Here is an 18,299-nt window from a genome sequence, read left to right on the forward strand (position 1 = left end):
CATTTTCCCAGGCAAGCAAATCATTTCATTTTTTCTGCAACGAGGAACATGGCACGTCTGCTGAAACCGGTCCTTGCTCGTGTTGGTTAATCCTGCTCAATAGCTTGTTTACGCCTTTGCCATATGTTCACTGTCTGTTAGCAGAAGGTCTGTGGCTCTTTATAATCCCCAGCACCCTTTCCCTTTTCCCAAGGCTCTTTACTAATTTTTAACGTTTGAAGCTCAMTCCCCCTTGCAGTAGGGATACTGACCTCCTGTACTTCTCCAGGAAGACTCAGGWCCTTGGAAGCTTCTTTCTGTCAGAAAACGTACAGCTTTGCTTACTAAGACTTAGCTTTTTGCTTTCCCATCATCAACATCTTAAGCTCACCTCCACATCAATTCTCTTACAGAATGCATCACATAACTGCTGCATCACATTTTGCATTCTTATACTCCCTTATATTTTTTTCCTGTTAATCACCTCTCTCATTTCTTTCACTTTGTTTGATGGTCATGACCAGTCTACTGTACTCAGCTCTGAGTGCAAGTTTTCCTTTCCTTCTCCACCAGTTTCCATAGTTCTCATTCACCAGGTGTTTTCAGAAGTTATTCTGTTCTTCACCTTGTTTTTGTCCTTTTGGCTAGTGCCTAGCCCTTTCCCAGCCAGGCCATAATGTCCTTTTCACTTTTGCTCCAAGTGTCTCAAATGTTCACTCATCTTTCAGCAGCAATATAACAGTTTTATCTTCCTGTATCAACACACTGCACTAACCGTGGCAAATTTCACCTTCGCGTTCACAACTCGCTTCCCATCAGCCCCAAATTTCCTGCTCATGTCAGTGATACAGGCATAATGCTTTTATATTCTCTATTTCCTGAAACAACTTACCTTCTAAATTTTCTGTGGTATTACAAGCCTTTTTTTTTTGCAGTAATTATTGCATCTTTCAAATGCATGTTTGATATTCCTCATCCCCCCTAAGTGACCCTGGCTTYTTTCTTTCCCCACTAACTCCTGCAGCAAGACCTCCACACACTGCAGCAAGAGCAGGCAGCGCCTTTGCTCCATGTTATTCCCTTGCACCATTCCCCTGAGCCCTGTAGATGGGAGRCAGTTTTACCTGCCTTGCCACATGCTCAAGGAGGGCCGGGAGCGCTGTCCCTTTGATATCCTGGCAGCCCCCAAGCAGGGCACCACGGTACTGATGTAGCCAGCTGGAGCTGCCAGTGAGGGCCGAGACAGTGACTGAAACGCCGTCTTCCACACGCACAACCCTCTCCTATTAAGGACACAACACGCTGCAGTTTTCTCCAGGGAAGCGATACATGAACAGCAGGGCTATGATCAGCAGCTGAGGGACGTGCAGCTAAGGCGATGCATGAATCTTTTAATGAGATTAGTACACAGAGGAGAAAAGAGACAAGCTACTGCTAGAATTACAGAGAAATCTCTGTACCAGGAAAAGCATTCACCAGGATGTTGCTGAGGACAACAAAAAAAGTGTACAGGAGCAGTGCTCTGCAGGTGAACAGGCTAGATATAGACTAGCACAAAGTGCAATCAATCAATTTTTGTGCTTGCAACAGTGCCAGAATAGTGCAGAGCGTAACTGAACTAGGTTTACTTGTTTCATAGACTGTTAATAGGCTTTTCAGAGCATGTGGCAGAAAGAAATACAGCAAATTTTAACACTATTCATCACTCTTAAGGAACTGATCAAGCTTATAGCAAGTTGATGTGTGGGCCATAAGAGTGAATGAGTTATTTGATGGTGACACATCACACGTAAGTGTCTTGGTTCATAATCTTGTAAATATATGCTACATAGATAGAATTGAGAAACATCATAGCTGTAAATACACTAAGTGTATGTGGCCACAAGGAGCCCAATTCCAAAAGCAGGATGAGGACATGATTTTTCTGGATCCATGAAAGGCGGCTGATGTGGACAAGATGTCACTGGAGATGAAGACAAGCTCTCTGGTTATTAGCAGTACTAAATGTAGGATACACAGTAAAGCTTTTGGTTCAACCAGCAGAGAGCAGGGACCCGTACATAGCACAGCTTCTATACATAGACATAAGAAAGTAGAAGCTCAGTACACCTGGATGGTGTTTGGAAGAAGACTGAAACTGCTTTGAAGAAGGAATGAAAGCATCATAACAGGACTGCTGTGGTATATACTGTTTAAATGCACTCATTTAGCCATGTAAAGCTGATATAAGTAGGCTGCCAGATGCTACAGCTAGTATAAATGAGTGGAAAAATCTGACCTAATGGTGTTTTATATCTACTTTGTACTCTGTTTGCATTGCTATAAATGACAACACGAGGCACCAGGCAAGTGGAAAATTGAGGACAATATTTTAGGCTGGAATATAAAGCAGTGGTCTATGCTCCATTCATTTAAATGGGAGTCCTGTTGCTTACTTCAGTGGGGATACATTCACCCGCTTCAAAGTCCTGCTCTTGTGTTTTGCCAAGTAATAAGAGAACTTCCCACAAGGCAAAGTTTTTGCTGCACAGTTAAATCTGCATCCCTCATCTTATCTGTAATCTTGATATGCATTCTCTGAAATCATTTTTCTTACCTCTGTTCAAGAAAAATGCCAACTCCTCTTGAGATTTCCCATATTATTACTTAAGGGACCATCAACATGCACTTACCCCACTAAAAGAGGAGGTGTAAAAAGTGACAAAGTCCAAAATATCTTCAGAGACACATGATGACTATTGCTGGGTAATAAAGAATTTTTTAAGCATGAATACAGCATAACAAAGGCTAATGGCAAGGTGTGTTAAATCACATTGGTTTAAGCTTCAGGTAAGATGTCAAGATGAGAGAGATTAGCTTCTGGGAGAAGCAATGAGTTGTTTTAGATAGTTTGTATTTTATAAAGTTTTTCAAAACAAGACCAGCCCTTTACTGGAAGTGAGGCTGCCCTCAAATGTGTGCAACCAGTTTGAGTATAACGGGAACTGGGTGCAGTTCTGCTCCCGGAGCCAGGCAGAGCCAACAGAGTAGCTGATTTAACTCACAGATTCACAAGAGTAAGATCAAAAAAGATCTCTCTGTTTTCTCCTTGAAATATCTCAGACCACTAAACTTCACCCAATTATCTGGCGCTAAGTCCAATAACTTGTATTTGACTAAAGCATTCTTTGTCTTAGATTAAAGCCTGTCTCAAAGAAAAGCTTTCAGCYTTTACTGGAAAATCTGAAGAGACTTCATTTCTATCCCTTTCCTTGTACTTTGTTCCGGTGGTTAATCACCATTACCATGTTTTCTGAAAAGCTTCTTTTGAGTCTTAATCCAGTTTCAGCCTTTGCTTCTTGTGGTGCATCTCTCCTCCAGGCAAAAGAGCTTGCTAATACCTTCCATTCTTTTCTGCTTTTGGTTGCACTTCATAAAGCACAACTAAATCCCCCCCTACACAAACACACACACAGACACACACAGAGTCACRCTTTTAATCAACTGCAGATTGTATCTATCTTACAYTGAAATCCTATGGCACTCAAGCCTTGGGCTTTTCTGATCTTTTGTAGAAAAATATTCACTTCAGAATTTGGAATGGAGCTTCTGGAACACTGATCACAGGCATCAGAATTTGTAATCATTAATAACTAAGTAAAATATGCATTGTCTTCTCTGACTTTCCTTCATCCTTCAACCCTTTGGCTGTTGTTTAAGGTCCCTGCCCCAGCATTTTCAGACATCTCTTGCTCTTTTGAATGTTTCTATTTCTCTCACTTGTAAACGAGAGTGTTAGATTTTATTCCCTGATTATCATACATAATGAATCTCCATCATGSAACCATTAACTCCCTAAAATTAAGAAATAACTTCTTTAATTGTGGACAATTATACTCCTGTCCTTTCACTTTTTATTRCCTGAAAATCTAATATAGTCCTTCAACCAGGGAACCTGGGAGCTATATGGGGTTAACTAAGCTAAACAACTATAAAACTATAGCTACCAATATTTGTCTTCTTTTTTTTCTTTATGAATACTCAACAGTATTTTCCTTTCCTTCCACAGTTTACCTGGTTAGCTGAAGCTAAATATAAACTAGAATCAGATGGACAGGCATCTCTTACCTCTGTATTTTTTTTTTTTTTATCTCTCACACTCAATTGTCTGAGTCTACTTGATGAAAAACATTATTCGCTAGAAGAAGTTGCCTAAAATCATGATTTTATTCATGGGTTGGGAGGTATTCCCTCTTTACGTGATATGTTCAGCACCTGCATATTTCCAGCTACAGGACAGAATTATTTTTTGAATAATTTCTTCTTTCTCTGCACAAAGAAAGGTTTTATTATTCTTGTCTACTATTGAGAAAAATATCTTTTGCAAGAATTTGGGTTCATAACATGACTGAAAGAAAACTGTATGACTTACAAGCATGGATTTTTCTCTAATATTTGTAGCCTCCCGTTTTTTGTTTTGGGTTTGGATAGCTTTTTTAGGACATCACGATTTCTCAGGGTTATTATTGCCATCTGTTTCCCTTTTTCAATGTTAACAGTAAATTGCTTTGAAAAAATAAACTTCCTCCTTTCATATTGAACTAGAATCAGGTTTTAGACAGTCATTGCTTTTCCTGATTTGTCAATTCCTAAATTTAAAAAAATCTCTCAAGTTTCACTCATACTCCTTTTTTCTATTCCCTCCCCATCAAATGATTGAGCTGATAACCCTCCCTTAGCTCAGTGAAGTTGATCTTTTAAAGCCCTGCATATGTGTGTGTCTCATGAAAGCACTGTGGTTGCAACTGTCTTCTCTTTGCTCATATGAATGTAATGGGGTCATGAATACTGATCCTCTGCCAAAAACCAGCATCCAGACCAATGATTAATTCATCCTTATCCACCACAGTGAAGTCCAGARTAAAATGATTTTGTTCCTTGCAACAGTTCTGGTATTAGCAAAGGACAGCCTAATTTTTTAATTGAAGCCATGGCTGGGATCTGTGAGGGTCTCAACATGTGATCCCCTGGGCTGAAACCACAATTCTTGCCTTGCAGACACACAAACGAGTGTCCAAATGGCAAGTATTTTCTTATTTTCTTCTGTCTTCAGACCATAGATGAATATGATTACCAAAGATGCTGTTAAAAAAAAAAAAAAAAAAAAAAAAAAAAAAAAAAGGAGAATTTTTTTTATAAATTGCAGGAACATCAAAAGATAGAAGCCACCTCTGCTCTACTTAATGACACGGGGCCATGAAGTATTAATCCTTCACTGTCACTTCCAGTTGACAGCCCAAAACCAAGTTGCACCTTGTTATTTCCTGAGTTTGCTTTATTTAAATTGATTTTTCTTTTACCACATTAATTATGATTCACTTTGATTACATCCCAATAAAATCAAACTCCTTAAGTGAGAATTACACAGGCTTTCCAATTTGTTTTTTTTTTCTTCTTTAAATAAAATCTTTAATATATTTTTCATTTATTTCTAAAAGAAAAGCTGTGAAGTATACTGCATATAAAAAATTTGGAGGAAAGTAAATTGATCTCCACATATTGAAGTCATCAATTTACCCATCAATGCCATGGATGAAATCTTACCTCCATTAAGGATTATTAGTTTCTTGAATGTATTCGTTATTCAAAACCATTTGCTAGTTTTGTTTTTTTTTTCAAATAATTCCACTTCTGGAGTTTGTGGGGTGTGTGTCTATCTTCTTTACTCACTTAACATTAAAATGTCCTTCCTGCTTTTAATAAGACAAAACTCCAATTGATCTAGGCAGAGATTAATTCTCTTTCTTTTATTTTTAATCTCAGACTGGCATCTCTATAGCTTGTCCTGATTTAAAATGGGTTATGAGTTAATCTGGGCTATTCCATTTTAGGACATATACTGGCTAACAAGATTAATTTAGTTTCCTTAATCACTGAGCTCTTCAACGAAACCAGAAAATCTCTAACATCACCACTTACATTTTGAGTATAATTTTTTTGCAAAAGACTCCCTTTTTAATCACGAGTACTATTCTCAAATAGATATTATTATAGTTTTATTACTTCTCAGGCTTTAGTAGCTGAGAATTTTAGTAGTTGCAGTTGTGACCTTTATATAAAAATTATCTTTACCATGTAACCAGATTTTGCAAATGACTTCCCTTCAGGCAGCAAGGAAACTTCAGTATTCCTTCCTTTAACTAGCAGATCATATTCTGTCCAATTTCTAATCAAGTCAATGAAATAACTTTCTTGCTCAGTAGTTGCAGTCATGGTTGAAGCTGCTGTAAGAAAGAGCAAAAATTTAGCCAAGTGAATTTCTTTAGAGAAAGACATATTGCACTTTACAGTTTGTTAGTATTTCCTACATATCATTTCCCTGAAATTGGTTATTTCTGCTTTAAAAAAAAAAAACACAATGAGACATTTTAAATTAAAAAACAAAAAAAAAGGAAAGAATAAATATAGCATTTCTGTGTCTTGATCTTCAATTTAAATGAACAGACAGATGTTTACAAAACATCAAACCTAGCTGCTGTTAGTTTCTTCCTAGATTATATATACCAAAAGAGTCAKAAGATGAATTTGCACCTTGATTAGTATTTCTCGAGCTCCACTGGTCTAAATTTTGCTCTCCTATCTATTTTGAAAATAAAAGCTTCGAAAGTTCCCACAGAGATGCACATTGCATGGGTTGTAAAAGCTAAAGCAACGTGAGGTCACTGTTGAAGTTTCTCAAAGTTGGACACCAAGACCTTATATGGGGCTGGAGGTACCAATGTGATGCCACTGAGGATGCTCACGATTCTCCCAGGTTTCTGCAGACTGTTGGGATAATGTGGATGTGGAAATCACCCACTATCAAGACTAGATCTGGGAAATAATTCTGTTTCACATCATTAGTGACTAAGAGGATTAATCAGAGAAAAAATAAATTTACGGTGCCCAAACTGTTTGCATTCGCTTCCTGTGMAGAGCAGCAGCTGGTGGCAAACACAGACCTCTAGTGTCCAAAAGCTGCAGAGCCAAGAGCCAGGGAGGGCCAAGAGCATGTAGGAAATCCCCATCGCCTCTCCCAGAACTGCCATTTTCCCTGCTCCTCAGGCATTTCTTCTCACTCTTCCAATCACAGACCTGTGCCAGGAACCCAAACAAAATCCCTTCATAAATTCCMCATAATTCAGAGGCTTATCAAGGCCTTTCACAAGCCGCCGACGTTCCCTCGTTGCCAATTTTCATATCAAGAGACCAAATGAAGCTCTTTTTGTACAGATTTGACTGAAATCAGGTTGTTTAAAGGAAAGGGGAGTTTATAATGAAATAATCAAGTGAGAAGCAAAGGCAAATATGGTTCAAGATTGCAGGCATTTAGGTCCTCCCAAGCTTCTGGGAGTCATTCATACAAATTCAGAATTTTGGAATAAAATGTGAACTAGAATGCTTTAAAAAAAAAAACAGTTATTTACACTGCCTCTTCTTAATTTTCTAAAAAAAGAAAATGAATTGAAATTCAAATCAAGAGGGAGAAGAGGATCTTCCATGGAAGTTCTGTGAATCCAAACCCAAGCTGGAAGACCTGTCTTAACTTTATTCTCTTTCTTCTCAAATCCTTATGAACATTTAGACTTTAGACTTTAATAAGAGTTTTCATAACCTTGAGCTTGTTCTGTAAGAAATCGAAACCTAGTGAAATATAGCAAACAAATTTAAACACAACCTCTCTTTTGACATGCAAAATTGATTTCAGTTTTGCCCTGCTGTGGTCTTGCGTTTCATTATTATTAAAAATGTCAGCAGTATTTTGCCTGCTGGGAACATATCTTTTCCTCCTCTTCTTCAGTCTTAACTCCAGGTCTTTCACTGAGTATTTTACTGCTCATGTCATCAGAGACTGTTGGGGAAATGGGGGATTATGGTGTTCCTGGTGCTGAGCGGTTCTCCATATGTGAGTGTTATGGAGACTTTGCAACAAGACAAGCATGCATTGGACCTGCCTGTTTAATAATTATATAAAAATGCAAATACATGTAAATTGTTAGGACACAATGCACAGTTTTACAAAGGTTCTTTGGAAGCCCAAKGGGTCTTTCCACTGACAAAAGATAAAAGAATTCCAACTTTTATCTGATGTTGTAGATGCAGACAGAGATGATTATGATATATAAATGGAGAAGGGARGGTGATTTCTGCTTTTGGAGAGGAAAATGTTCCTCTGGCATTTACCTAAAAAACATGGACATTTTCTTGACTATCCTAGAGACCTGATTATTTTTCCTATTATTTTTCATAAATCAGAAGATGAAGGAAAAAGTAGAGCCTTAACACTGAGAGAAAAGTTGTGATTCCACAGCTCATTACTGAAGAGGAATAAATATTTATCTTGATTTCTTAATGTTAGCAAACTGCATCATTTCCCTTGCACACACTAGTTTGGTATTCCTTGTAATGAATTATAGGGAATTGTCGTCRTTCTCTGGGTCTAAGAAAATCCCGTTTTGGTTTCAATTTCTTATATTTAAATATAGGATGAAGGCACATGCATTATTTTCATATTTGTTTAAAAATCATTGGTTCTATGCATCCTTTCACTCCTACAGTCATTTACCAGCGAGTAAATATGAATGAGCATGATCACAAGAACCATATACCATTTTTAATAGTCAAGCAAATATTTACAGTCAAAACATTTGAAGTATTTGAAATATTTGCACATAGAGTCAAAATCAGCAGCTTGGATGTGCTRTTCCACAGTCCAAGCAGTATCTATCTTAAGTGAAAATGACCTTCAGCTGCRTCATACAGCGAAGCCTCCTGACTAAGCCACCTGCTGTATCAGTTACAATCCCAAACTATGAAATGCAAATTCCTGTACCAATAGCATGTTTCCTGTTATCTCTTTGAATTACCATACTGTAGGCAATGTTCAGTCTAACATAATAAATCTCCACTGAGCTGGAATTTAATGTAGTCCCTTGCCTCAGCATACTGTAGGTAGAAATATGCTGGAGTCCTTTTACTACAAGTAGCAAAAAAACACAGCATTGGTATTACACAGTCATGATACTAAATACAAAGTTAACATAGAAATAATATCCAAAATTCATTGCAGTGTGAACATTATAAAACATGAAGGACTGATTTAGTCAGTAATAGTCCTTCATTGCCTAAATATATTTTAACTTCTAATTTGCTGAACAGTATATCTCATTTGGAGGGTTTTGTGGTTTTTATAAGCTTTGCTACTGGAGGAAGGACTTTTGGACTACGACTATGACTCAGAAAAGCTTGGCCCCATTCCCAGCTGTTCCAACATCCCTGCAGTCAGATGGGGGACATTCACCTGGTCATGMAAATAGTGGGAATCCTCAGTCTCCTTTCCAGCATCAGAGCCCCTGATYCAGGTTTAACTTGAACTTCTTTTGTCCACAAAGGATGAGAAGCTTTTCAGAAGCATCCTACCTGGCTACCTTTTATAYCAACAGCCCAAATGATCAGATCCCGTCTAATAACCTGCCAGCTGGAATGGGTTTCTGCCCAAATCTAAATYGAGACATAAACCCCACTTTGGACACCAATGTGTATCAATCAGTTATTTTRCTGCCATTCACTTTTGAGCACTCCACTAATAAGATTAACAGCAGGATCCAAAGCAGATGGAATTTGTTTCAATTCCTTCAGCTCTGGTAAAATTCTGAGTCCAGAGCTCTTGAGAAGTGAAAACCAGTGTACCAGACTAGAGATGAAATATATCAGGGAGATTCAGGACAAAATAGGATTTTCCCCAGGATTCCCTCAAATTGAAGAATAGAATTCCCTCTTACAGCTCAGGATGCATGGGCAGAGAGAGTCAAGAGGAGGCCAGAGGTGTTTTTTTTAGCAGTGTCTGCCTTGGGCCAAAGGACTCTGCCAACAGCGGAGATCAAACACAGCAATAAACCGTTGAGACTGTGAAACTCTGTGCATTTTGGCCACTAAACATATCTTGCAGTGCGGCATGGGCGAATTGGAAAATCATTTTGCTGGAGCTGAAAGTGGGAGTTCTTCCATTTCAGCTCAAATAAAGGAGGTTTTTAAAATTATGCTTTAGCTTCACGGCTGAAGTTTCCTGCATAACAAGTACCCCTGGGACTCCCTGCACTGACATTGAAAGATGCTCCATTCATTCATAGTCAAAACAGGATGATTCAACTTTGCATAGTTTGAATGTCAGAACTTCCAGTACAGATGCAACTTATCTGGGCAAAAGATCCCTTTTGTCCAGCAAAGCTCATGCCCTTTAGGGAAGCAGTTTTAATACCAAGAAAGAGTCATTTCGCTATACATGCTGTATCTCCATTACCAGAATTTTGTCACTATAAATAGACTAATCAGATTCCTTGTATGGTCCTCAATTAGCCAGCACTGAAAGAGAGCGACTTCAGAGACATATAAACATATAAAACTAATTTGTGACCACCAGCATGATGGTCTGTAGATCTGTCTTCCATATTCATCTAATATCTACATTATCCTGTATTTTTCTTGATCTTCTAACTGAATACCAGAGGCAGAAAACACTCAGGAACAATTAATTTTTCTTTTTTCCTTTATTTGCTGGCCTATAAAGAGGATAAATTCCTTCGTGCCATAAGGAAATACAGGCTTCACTTATTTTAAGTTGTGAATTTAAGTAGCTGTGGGTTGAATGAGGCAYGGTTTGCAGAGAAATTTATCTTGTGAAAGGTCATTGTGAATTAGTCTCTGGAATTTCCCGCATCTAAGCAATGTCTTTTGGATGCCATGCAGCTTGGTCACACACACTTGGCATAATGGAGCAAGTTGTTCTGTCCCCTGCAGACTTGTGTATAAACCCACACTTAGGCACATTCCACCTCTCAATTTACCAAAATTTAGACGCGAGTCACAACACTATCTATTTAAAAACTCAAAAACAAGGCGGATAAAAGCTCCATTCTGGATATGGACTTCAAGTGCCCCAGGGTCCTTTCTGCTAAGGAAAACAGCTCTTCTGGTAAAGTGAAGCTGATGACCCAGCAATTGCTGCAAAAATGGCTTTTCAGCAGCAAAAACACGAGACAAAGATCATTTGAAGCAGCCARTAGTGTAGAGCAACAATGGTCCCGTTTCCGATGTGTCTGTGAAATCTCCCAACAGGCACRCTCAGGTTTCCAAACTTCTCGAGCGGTTTCTGGCCTACAGGTCATCCCCCCAATGCTGTGGTGAGAAGAGCCTTTCCTGCCCCATCCTTGAGGCTTAAGTCCCTGTTGGCAAGCTGCCTCCTCTTGAAGTTAACGCCTCTCCAGACATTTTCCCTGAGAAATTCATGTTTCCTGCAGCTCCTTCTCCTCCTGCCTGTATCCTGATTTGTCCACAATATACATGCCATCACATGGCATAAAAAACATACCATGTTTTTTTATTAGGTCAGTGGTAGACAGTGCTTGGCAAATGAAACCTTAGACTCAGACCTTTCAAACTGCTGAAATCTGGCAATTTGCCTCGTTCTCTAAAATGACATTAGTAAGACCCATTACTAGGGAGAAACACTGGAAGGATAAGAACAAATAATCCCCACCCACTCTGCTGTTAATTAAGAACACATAATATTTTCCAGTCTTAAAATGACAGTTTTTTGGATGACTCCACTATGGAGACAGACAGTCTCAGTTCTTCAGTTCGCATGACATTCCCTAAACCTCCTCAGTTTAAAAAAAAAAAAAACAAAAAACAGGCTGTACAGCTCTACAGCTCCACGTGTCTTTATTTCAGGCAGAAAAGGTGAGTGTGACTTGGAAAGAAAATGCAGGAATCTATGTAAGATCAGACTGAATACTAAAAGAAACATAATCCTTCACCAAGAGGAGGGAGAGATCTGGTTCACAGAGCACAAGAGCATTGCTTTCTTTCCGGTGAGACTTTCAGCTTCGTTGCTCATGCTGCCCTGAAGATGCCTTACAGGTGATCCTAGAAAGGCTAGGGAACTCTGTCTATCCAATTAGTAACTCGCTTGCCAGTGTGATTGCTGGCAACTGATGAGGTCTGCAATATTGTGATTATGATTTAAAGCAAAAATAGAACCCCCCCCATCCCAATTGTAAGAACGAATCTGGGTCTTATACCCAAGTTCAAAGTAGTTGCACTCTCCATTTTAATTCCCTTAGCATTTTAGCRGGAGGTATATCACTCTGCACTGCCTTAACCTGAGTGGGATGTTGAATACAGACTGCTTTTCATCTCAAGAGTAAATCAAGAGACTGATTTTTCTGCGTGCCTACTTTGAAAGACATTCATTTTCCTCTTCCTTGAAGGTCCTTCAGAAAGAGTTGGAAATGACTGTCAACCTAAGTAAAAAGTTCATCATTCTTATTGCTTTTTGTCCTGAAAATGGTTCCTTTCTTTTCATCCTGTGCATCCATTTTCATATTCTTGAATTGTTCACAACATTTTGGCTGCATATTTGCAAATCCCCTGCAAAGCAGATGGGCTGTGCATCTACAGCGGTGGCCTTATCTAGCCTGCAGATCCTCTACTATAGCTCGTATGCATTGGATGCTCCTGAATCCAGGCGCACTGATCAATTGTGTGAATTGATCAATGCTTTGGAGTTAGAAGGAAACATCTTTTCTGCCTTCAGCTGACATCAGAGGACATAGGAGGTCACTGGCAGACTGTAAAGTGGATTCTCATCGCAGCCTTGTTTTAACACAGACCCTTATTTTTCAAATCCCTAACTTCATTCAGCAAAGGGGACACAGCTGCTTTGCTGCTTGGCAGACTGAAGTATTGCATTTCACAGCRTTCCTTGAACTGTCCTTTGAGCCCACGGGCAGCCTGGCTCTGTAGTTGATGAGGGTTTAGACGAAAGCCTGGATTATTCTTTACTATCGCTGAATTCACCAAGTGCAATGCACTGCAGCTCAATAGTTTAATAGTTGCCTTACTGCATACAGATAGCAKCCCTTACCAGATGTTCCTTATATTGCCTTGATAGATAATATATCAGATAAGGTTCATTTATGATGGGTTTATTGTGAGCTTCATCAGTCCCAAATGCTACAGCTCTAACAAGGCAAATTAAGGTCCCGCCGCAATCTTGCTCTCTCGGATCATTGTTAAAATGAAAGGGCGAACTGCTGTGGTTCAATAGTGATTTCTGTCTGAACTTAAACACTGGTTCTTGTCAACATGGTAATGCCAGGAAAAAAAGATGGGCATCGCTGAAAGAAAAATATGGATGGAAGGAGAGAAAAATAGCAGATATACAGCGGTAATTTGTCAGATGCAAAAATCAAAATGACTTTTCGAGGAATTTATGCCTGCTCAAACAAGACGCTAGTAGCAGACTGGAATCTAGCCCAGCATACAAATTCAATAACCAAATTAGACTCCATAGGACCTCACAGAGTACATTAACCTCTCTTGTGCCAGACTCAACACCTTTTTCATTCTAAAAGAGTCAACCTCTGCTTTCTGAATTTCTCCTATGGAAATTAAATTCATTTAAGTATTAAACTTGATACATGACTGACTTTGACCCCAGGCCTATGACATATCTCCAAGAGAGTAGTGGCAGATCCTGCACTCCTGTTGAAATGTCAACACTTTGGATCAAAAAATGAATTTCTGGAAGCATGAGGAAACCTGCTTCCCATCAAGGTCAACTATCATCAAGGTGAGCGAGCCTCTATCAGTTTTAGYTAAAGATTGCCTTGAACTCCAAGCTTTTATCTTTCTCTGGAAAGACTTGATCAGTATTTCACGGTCACTCACCTCTTCCCCAACCAATGCTCCTGAACCCTTATCCATGTCTCTGCAAAATATCCAGGTCACTTTCTAATTAGTAGAAGGCAACATGAAAAACACCATCCCTTTCAGAGAGTCCTGTGGAAATACAATAGGAGGAACGTAATTACACGTACTAAATGGGCCTAAGGTACAGAGGTCGTGGTCTCTAACACACCAGCAGTCCACKCTTAGCAGCTTTGTCTTGTTCAAAGACAGCAAAATCCACCTCATCTCCTTGGAACAGTGCTGACACTGTGAGAGGCCCAGCTCATACTCCTCAGTACCTCACAGCACACACTGAAAAACAAAGTCTGAGCAAGCTCTCAAAATGYGCAAAACACCAGCCTTGGAATGGAGGAGGTTAATAGACAGGCTGACTCCAGATAAACTTATTATCCACATAAATGTCCAATCTTTTTCTGCATCTTACTAAGCTCTTGGCCTTAAGAGCTTCCTGTGAGATTTGGGTTGATTCTGTTATTATCAGAATCAATTTGCTCATTACCCAAAGATCATTTCATTGAACCAAGTACATTAAGGGCCAGATTCGTGGCTGCTATGAATTAATCTTCCTTTCAGGCAGTGGGGCTGCAATTTTACACCCATACAAAGTGAATATAAACTGCTACTGAATCAGAATGTTTGCAATTTGCAGACTAATGGAAAACCAGACCTAGTAGCTATGTAATTTCTTTCACATTATCTCCCCATAATTGGTGATCCAGCCAAGCTAAAATCAGAACTGATCTGATGATTTGGAATTTGGTAGGATTGAAGGATTTGTTTTGTTACTGCTGTTACCGGTGTCAAAATTGTTTTCTCAAATATTTTAAAATATTTCAGACATCTTTTACATTTATTTTGAAGAGGAAGAAGAAAAGAATAGCTGGGAACTGTAATAACATTTAACAACTCACATGAAGGCAAATAAAACATTTTTGCTGCTTAAGAATATATAGAAATAAGCAGGAATAACAAAATCATGCAATCATTTTTGCTGTTGGCGACTTCAATTTCAATTGCTTGTGGCACCTAGCCAGAACGTGGACATCACTGCGGGAGCAGTGACTATTATGTTATTTTGGAAAAATATCAATTACTCTGCATAGTACTCTGCATATTTTAACAGTCTTAAGCCTGGAGCTTGGAAATATTTCTAAACTTTCACCTTCCCAAGGATTTTATAACTGTTAGGAAATTATCAGGAGAAAGCTAGGTAAAAAATAAACTTTTAGCAATAAAATGAAAGAAATCTAGAAAACCATCAGATAAAAAAATAATAAATAGAAATAGAGTTGACCTAATGAGGGGCTCTCAGATTTCTAAGTCTCATTTTGAAGACAATATAAAATTATGAATGCTTCCCATAAAGAACACATACCAACCTATTCTTGATGTCTGCTGTTTTAAGTAGAAGCAGTTCAGGAATGTGTCTCCTCTCCCTGTAGCTGGAAGGACCAGGATCAGCAAGTCCTTGATTGACTTGTCTTTGCAGTCTGAGAGAAGAATTAACCCAGCCCAGCATATTTCCTCTGCATCTCATGAATATCAAGGAGTTTGAAACTTTGTTCGGATTCCTGGAAACAGGAAGTTTTATAGTCAAGTATCTGTCAATGCATGTGTGTGGGCAAGAGCTGGGTCAGGGAGCAAAAACAGGGGCAGAGAACTGCCTGGCCCCTCTTAAACATCATGCAGGTAATTTTTCTCACTGTGGGCTTTCTTCACAATAAGMTATTTTTAAAGAATGAGCATAAAAATGGAGGCCCCCATGACGAAGCTAACAAATGTCTCAGTGCAGAGTGTACAACTCAGCCACTGAAACACCCAAACAGCAGACATGTAGTGTAAAATTCCAGACAGAGGACAGAAAACAAGCTCTGAACAACAGAGAGAGAGGTCAGCCTGCCACATTACTGAAGGCTGGACAGGCACCATGAGATAGCTGAAGAGAATGAGCAGATCCTATTACTTAGGACAAGCAAGACATTCAAAAAAAAAAATGAAATTAAGTTTTTAACTCTTAAAAACTGCATTATCCCTCAGTCAAATAAAAGTTGAGAAAGGCCTATGTATGTCAGCTACACTAAAGAGACAATTGTCTAGCCTTGCAGCCTGGATGTCAGGTGGATTTCTTGATGGGCTACAGATATAGCTAAAGATATCAGAAYAGATAAGGAGACTTATGACTTACCTGTATAGTATTTTCAAGTCCACAGCAGATCTCTAAGGCTGGCTCTGTGTTCACTGACACTTATATCAAGCCTAAGTTCAGGTGATGAAGTTTAACTCCTAATTCAGTCACTACGGTTTACAGCTGCTTCTCATAATGTTGATGGACTTAGGGCTGAGCCCAAGTACAAATATCCACCTGAAAAGCTCTACTGATGTCATATATAAAAGACCAGAATGCATGGGTATTAAACCCAGCTTTGAGGTAAATTGACCTGTAAGAGAAATAAATCAYCTTCAGATAAAGTGAGATTTGTCATATGTGTGTTTCTATACATGGACATATACATACATCTTTCACAGATGTTAACACTTATTTGGTTGAGATCAGAATGCATTTACAGCTAATTTAGAGAATGTGTTGACTGAGTAGATTTATGAGTTACAGACTTACTTTCCCCAAATTTTGTCGTTCTACATTTGGAAGTCTAAACAAAGCTAAGGCAGGAGGCCACCACTCCAGTTGCATTTACACTGTCTAATTYAAGCCCCATCCAGTGGGGCAGAGGAAGGCAGGAGGTTCTTCAGAGATTTCCTTCTTTCCAGCTGCAGGAAAGGGGACAGATCTCCACGGGTGTCCATTTAGGCCTTCAAAGAGACAGCAATAAAGAACTCACACCAGAGAAAATAAAATAAGAGACACAAAAAGGTCTGATTCTTGTTAGGAACACTAAACTCACAAACCCAAGGGTAAATTGTTCCTACACATGCATAACTTGTGGGATCTTAGTACTTTTTTCTCCTGGAAGGAGGAAGTCTGGCAGGCCTTTGGGGCAGACACCTTCAAAAATAAATTGTATTTGTCCTCCTCCTTTGTAAAATATCCAGCTGGCTTATTCACTAGAGTTTCCATTTATTTTCATTAGTGAGTTGTCTTTTTCATAGTCAACTTCTTTTGTTGCTTCTCTCTTTCTACTTTTCCATTTTTCTTTTTTTTACCCTTTTTTTGTGTGTGTATAGAGGCTTTCTTTGATGTCTCACTAAGTAAAAGGCCCAATGAGCATTTGCCTGCTTTCTTTGTACTTATGGTGTCAAACCTCAGATTCCTCTCCTTTTCATCGGCATTGTGTGCACATCCTCAGAGAGCAGGGTGTTTTATCTGCCTTTGTTAGAGAATCACGGCAGCAAATGTGCTCGGCAGAACTGGAAAGGAACTGAATTCTCTTGCACACACACGTGCCCACACACATGTTTAGACCTCCAGAGATGTCATCTTCAGTGGCCCCACTAGTACCAGGACCACCATAGGACAATAGATCTTATTCTAGTAGCTATGTGATGCTCATTGCACATAGCTCTCCACTTTGAGGTGAAGCATGACATTTTTGATCATACAGAAATAAACTTTCCAGATAGCTCAGGACCGAGCCTGGGTTGTAAAGATGCAATTTTACAAAGAAGTTCAATTCCCAGCAGTTGTCATATTACCACCTTCATGGCCTCATTCCCAAAAGAGTTCTCAGCCAAGTGTGAAAAATCTGGCTCTAAGCTGTCACTTCATGCTCTTTGATTTGGGGAAATCTAGCCCTAATTTTATACTATCAAGATCTGGGCTTTTGAACAGTCTGACCAAGGGGAACACTTCCCGACACCAGGAGGAAAGGAATGAGAGGAGCTGCTAAGGGTGACTACAGTGAGATATGCCAAGATATGTGCAAAACATACAGATACACTTTCTAGCGCTTGAACTATATGAATGTGAATCACCTTAAAAAATCCAGGAAGGAAAGAGCATGTAAAACTGCCCTTGTTCTTTCTCCTTCTTTTCCTTCTCTTTATCCTGTCAGCACTGCATATATCAAACTGGAGCTCTGGGTTTTAACTAGGCTTTACTGTTTCATTCTGCTTCATGAATTTTTCAGTGTTTACACTTATGCTTAATATAATAAGATTGATAATGCAGCTGCCTGATAGATTCTTATTCAGGCTTCTCAGCTACAGGGATGTTTATTCTTTCTCCCTAATTTCTATAATATTTGAAAGTTCATTTTCACCTTTTGCATCTTGATGCAGTTTCTCATCTTTCAAATATCCCTCTTATGAGATAAAATATTCAAGGTAACAGCATTTGCTGCTTGGATTTATTTGGATGGAGCTCGGCGTGCTGCTGGAGGCGTGCGGGTGAAGTGGGGTGGCTTCGTTGCCTTGCGGTGCCTTGCAAAGAGCCGGGCGATGCTGCGCCCACACTGTGCGCGTGCTGCGCTGCTCCAATAGAGGGGGATGCTGTCATCCACATACTCCAATTTCTCCTAACTTTCACTTCTAAGCGAAAAAAAGAAAAAAGAAAAAGAAGAAAAAAGAAGAAAAAAGAAGAAAAAAGAAGAAAA

General features: G+C 39.1%; 1 long non-coding RNA gene across 1 annotated transcript; it reads right to left on the reverse strand.

Moving 5' to 3' along the window:
• Positions 1 to 5,039: 5,039 nt before the first annotated feature.
• Positions 5,040 to 16,036, reverse strand: LOC112957198. Its single transcript, XR_003251174.1, has 5 exons — positions 15,935 to 16,036; positions 15,129 to 15,320; positions 13,729 to 13,839; positions 6,091 to 6,242; positions 5,040 to 5,100 (listed from the first exon to the last, which is right to left on the reverse strand). It is a non-coding gene; the product is annotated as an uncharacterized LOC112957198 (long non-coding RNA).
• Between the last annotated feature and the right edge of the window lie 2,263 nt (positions 16,037 to 18,299).

The sequence above is a fragment of the Nothoprocta perdicaria genome, unplaced genomic scaffold (assembly GCF_003342845.1).
Source record: "Nothoprocta perdicaria isolate Ctin4 unplaced genomic scaffold, notPer1 scaffold_7, whole genome shotgun sequence".
Taxonomy (NCBI): Eukaryota; Metazoa; Chordata; class Aves; order Tinamiformes; family Tinamidae; genus Nothoprocta; species Nothoprocta perdicaria.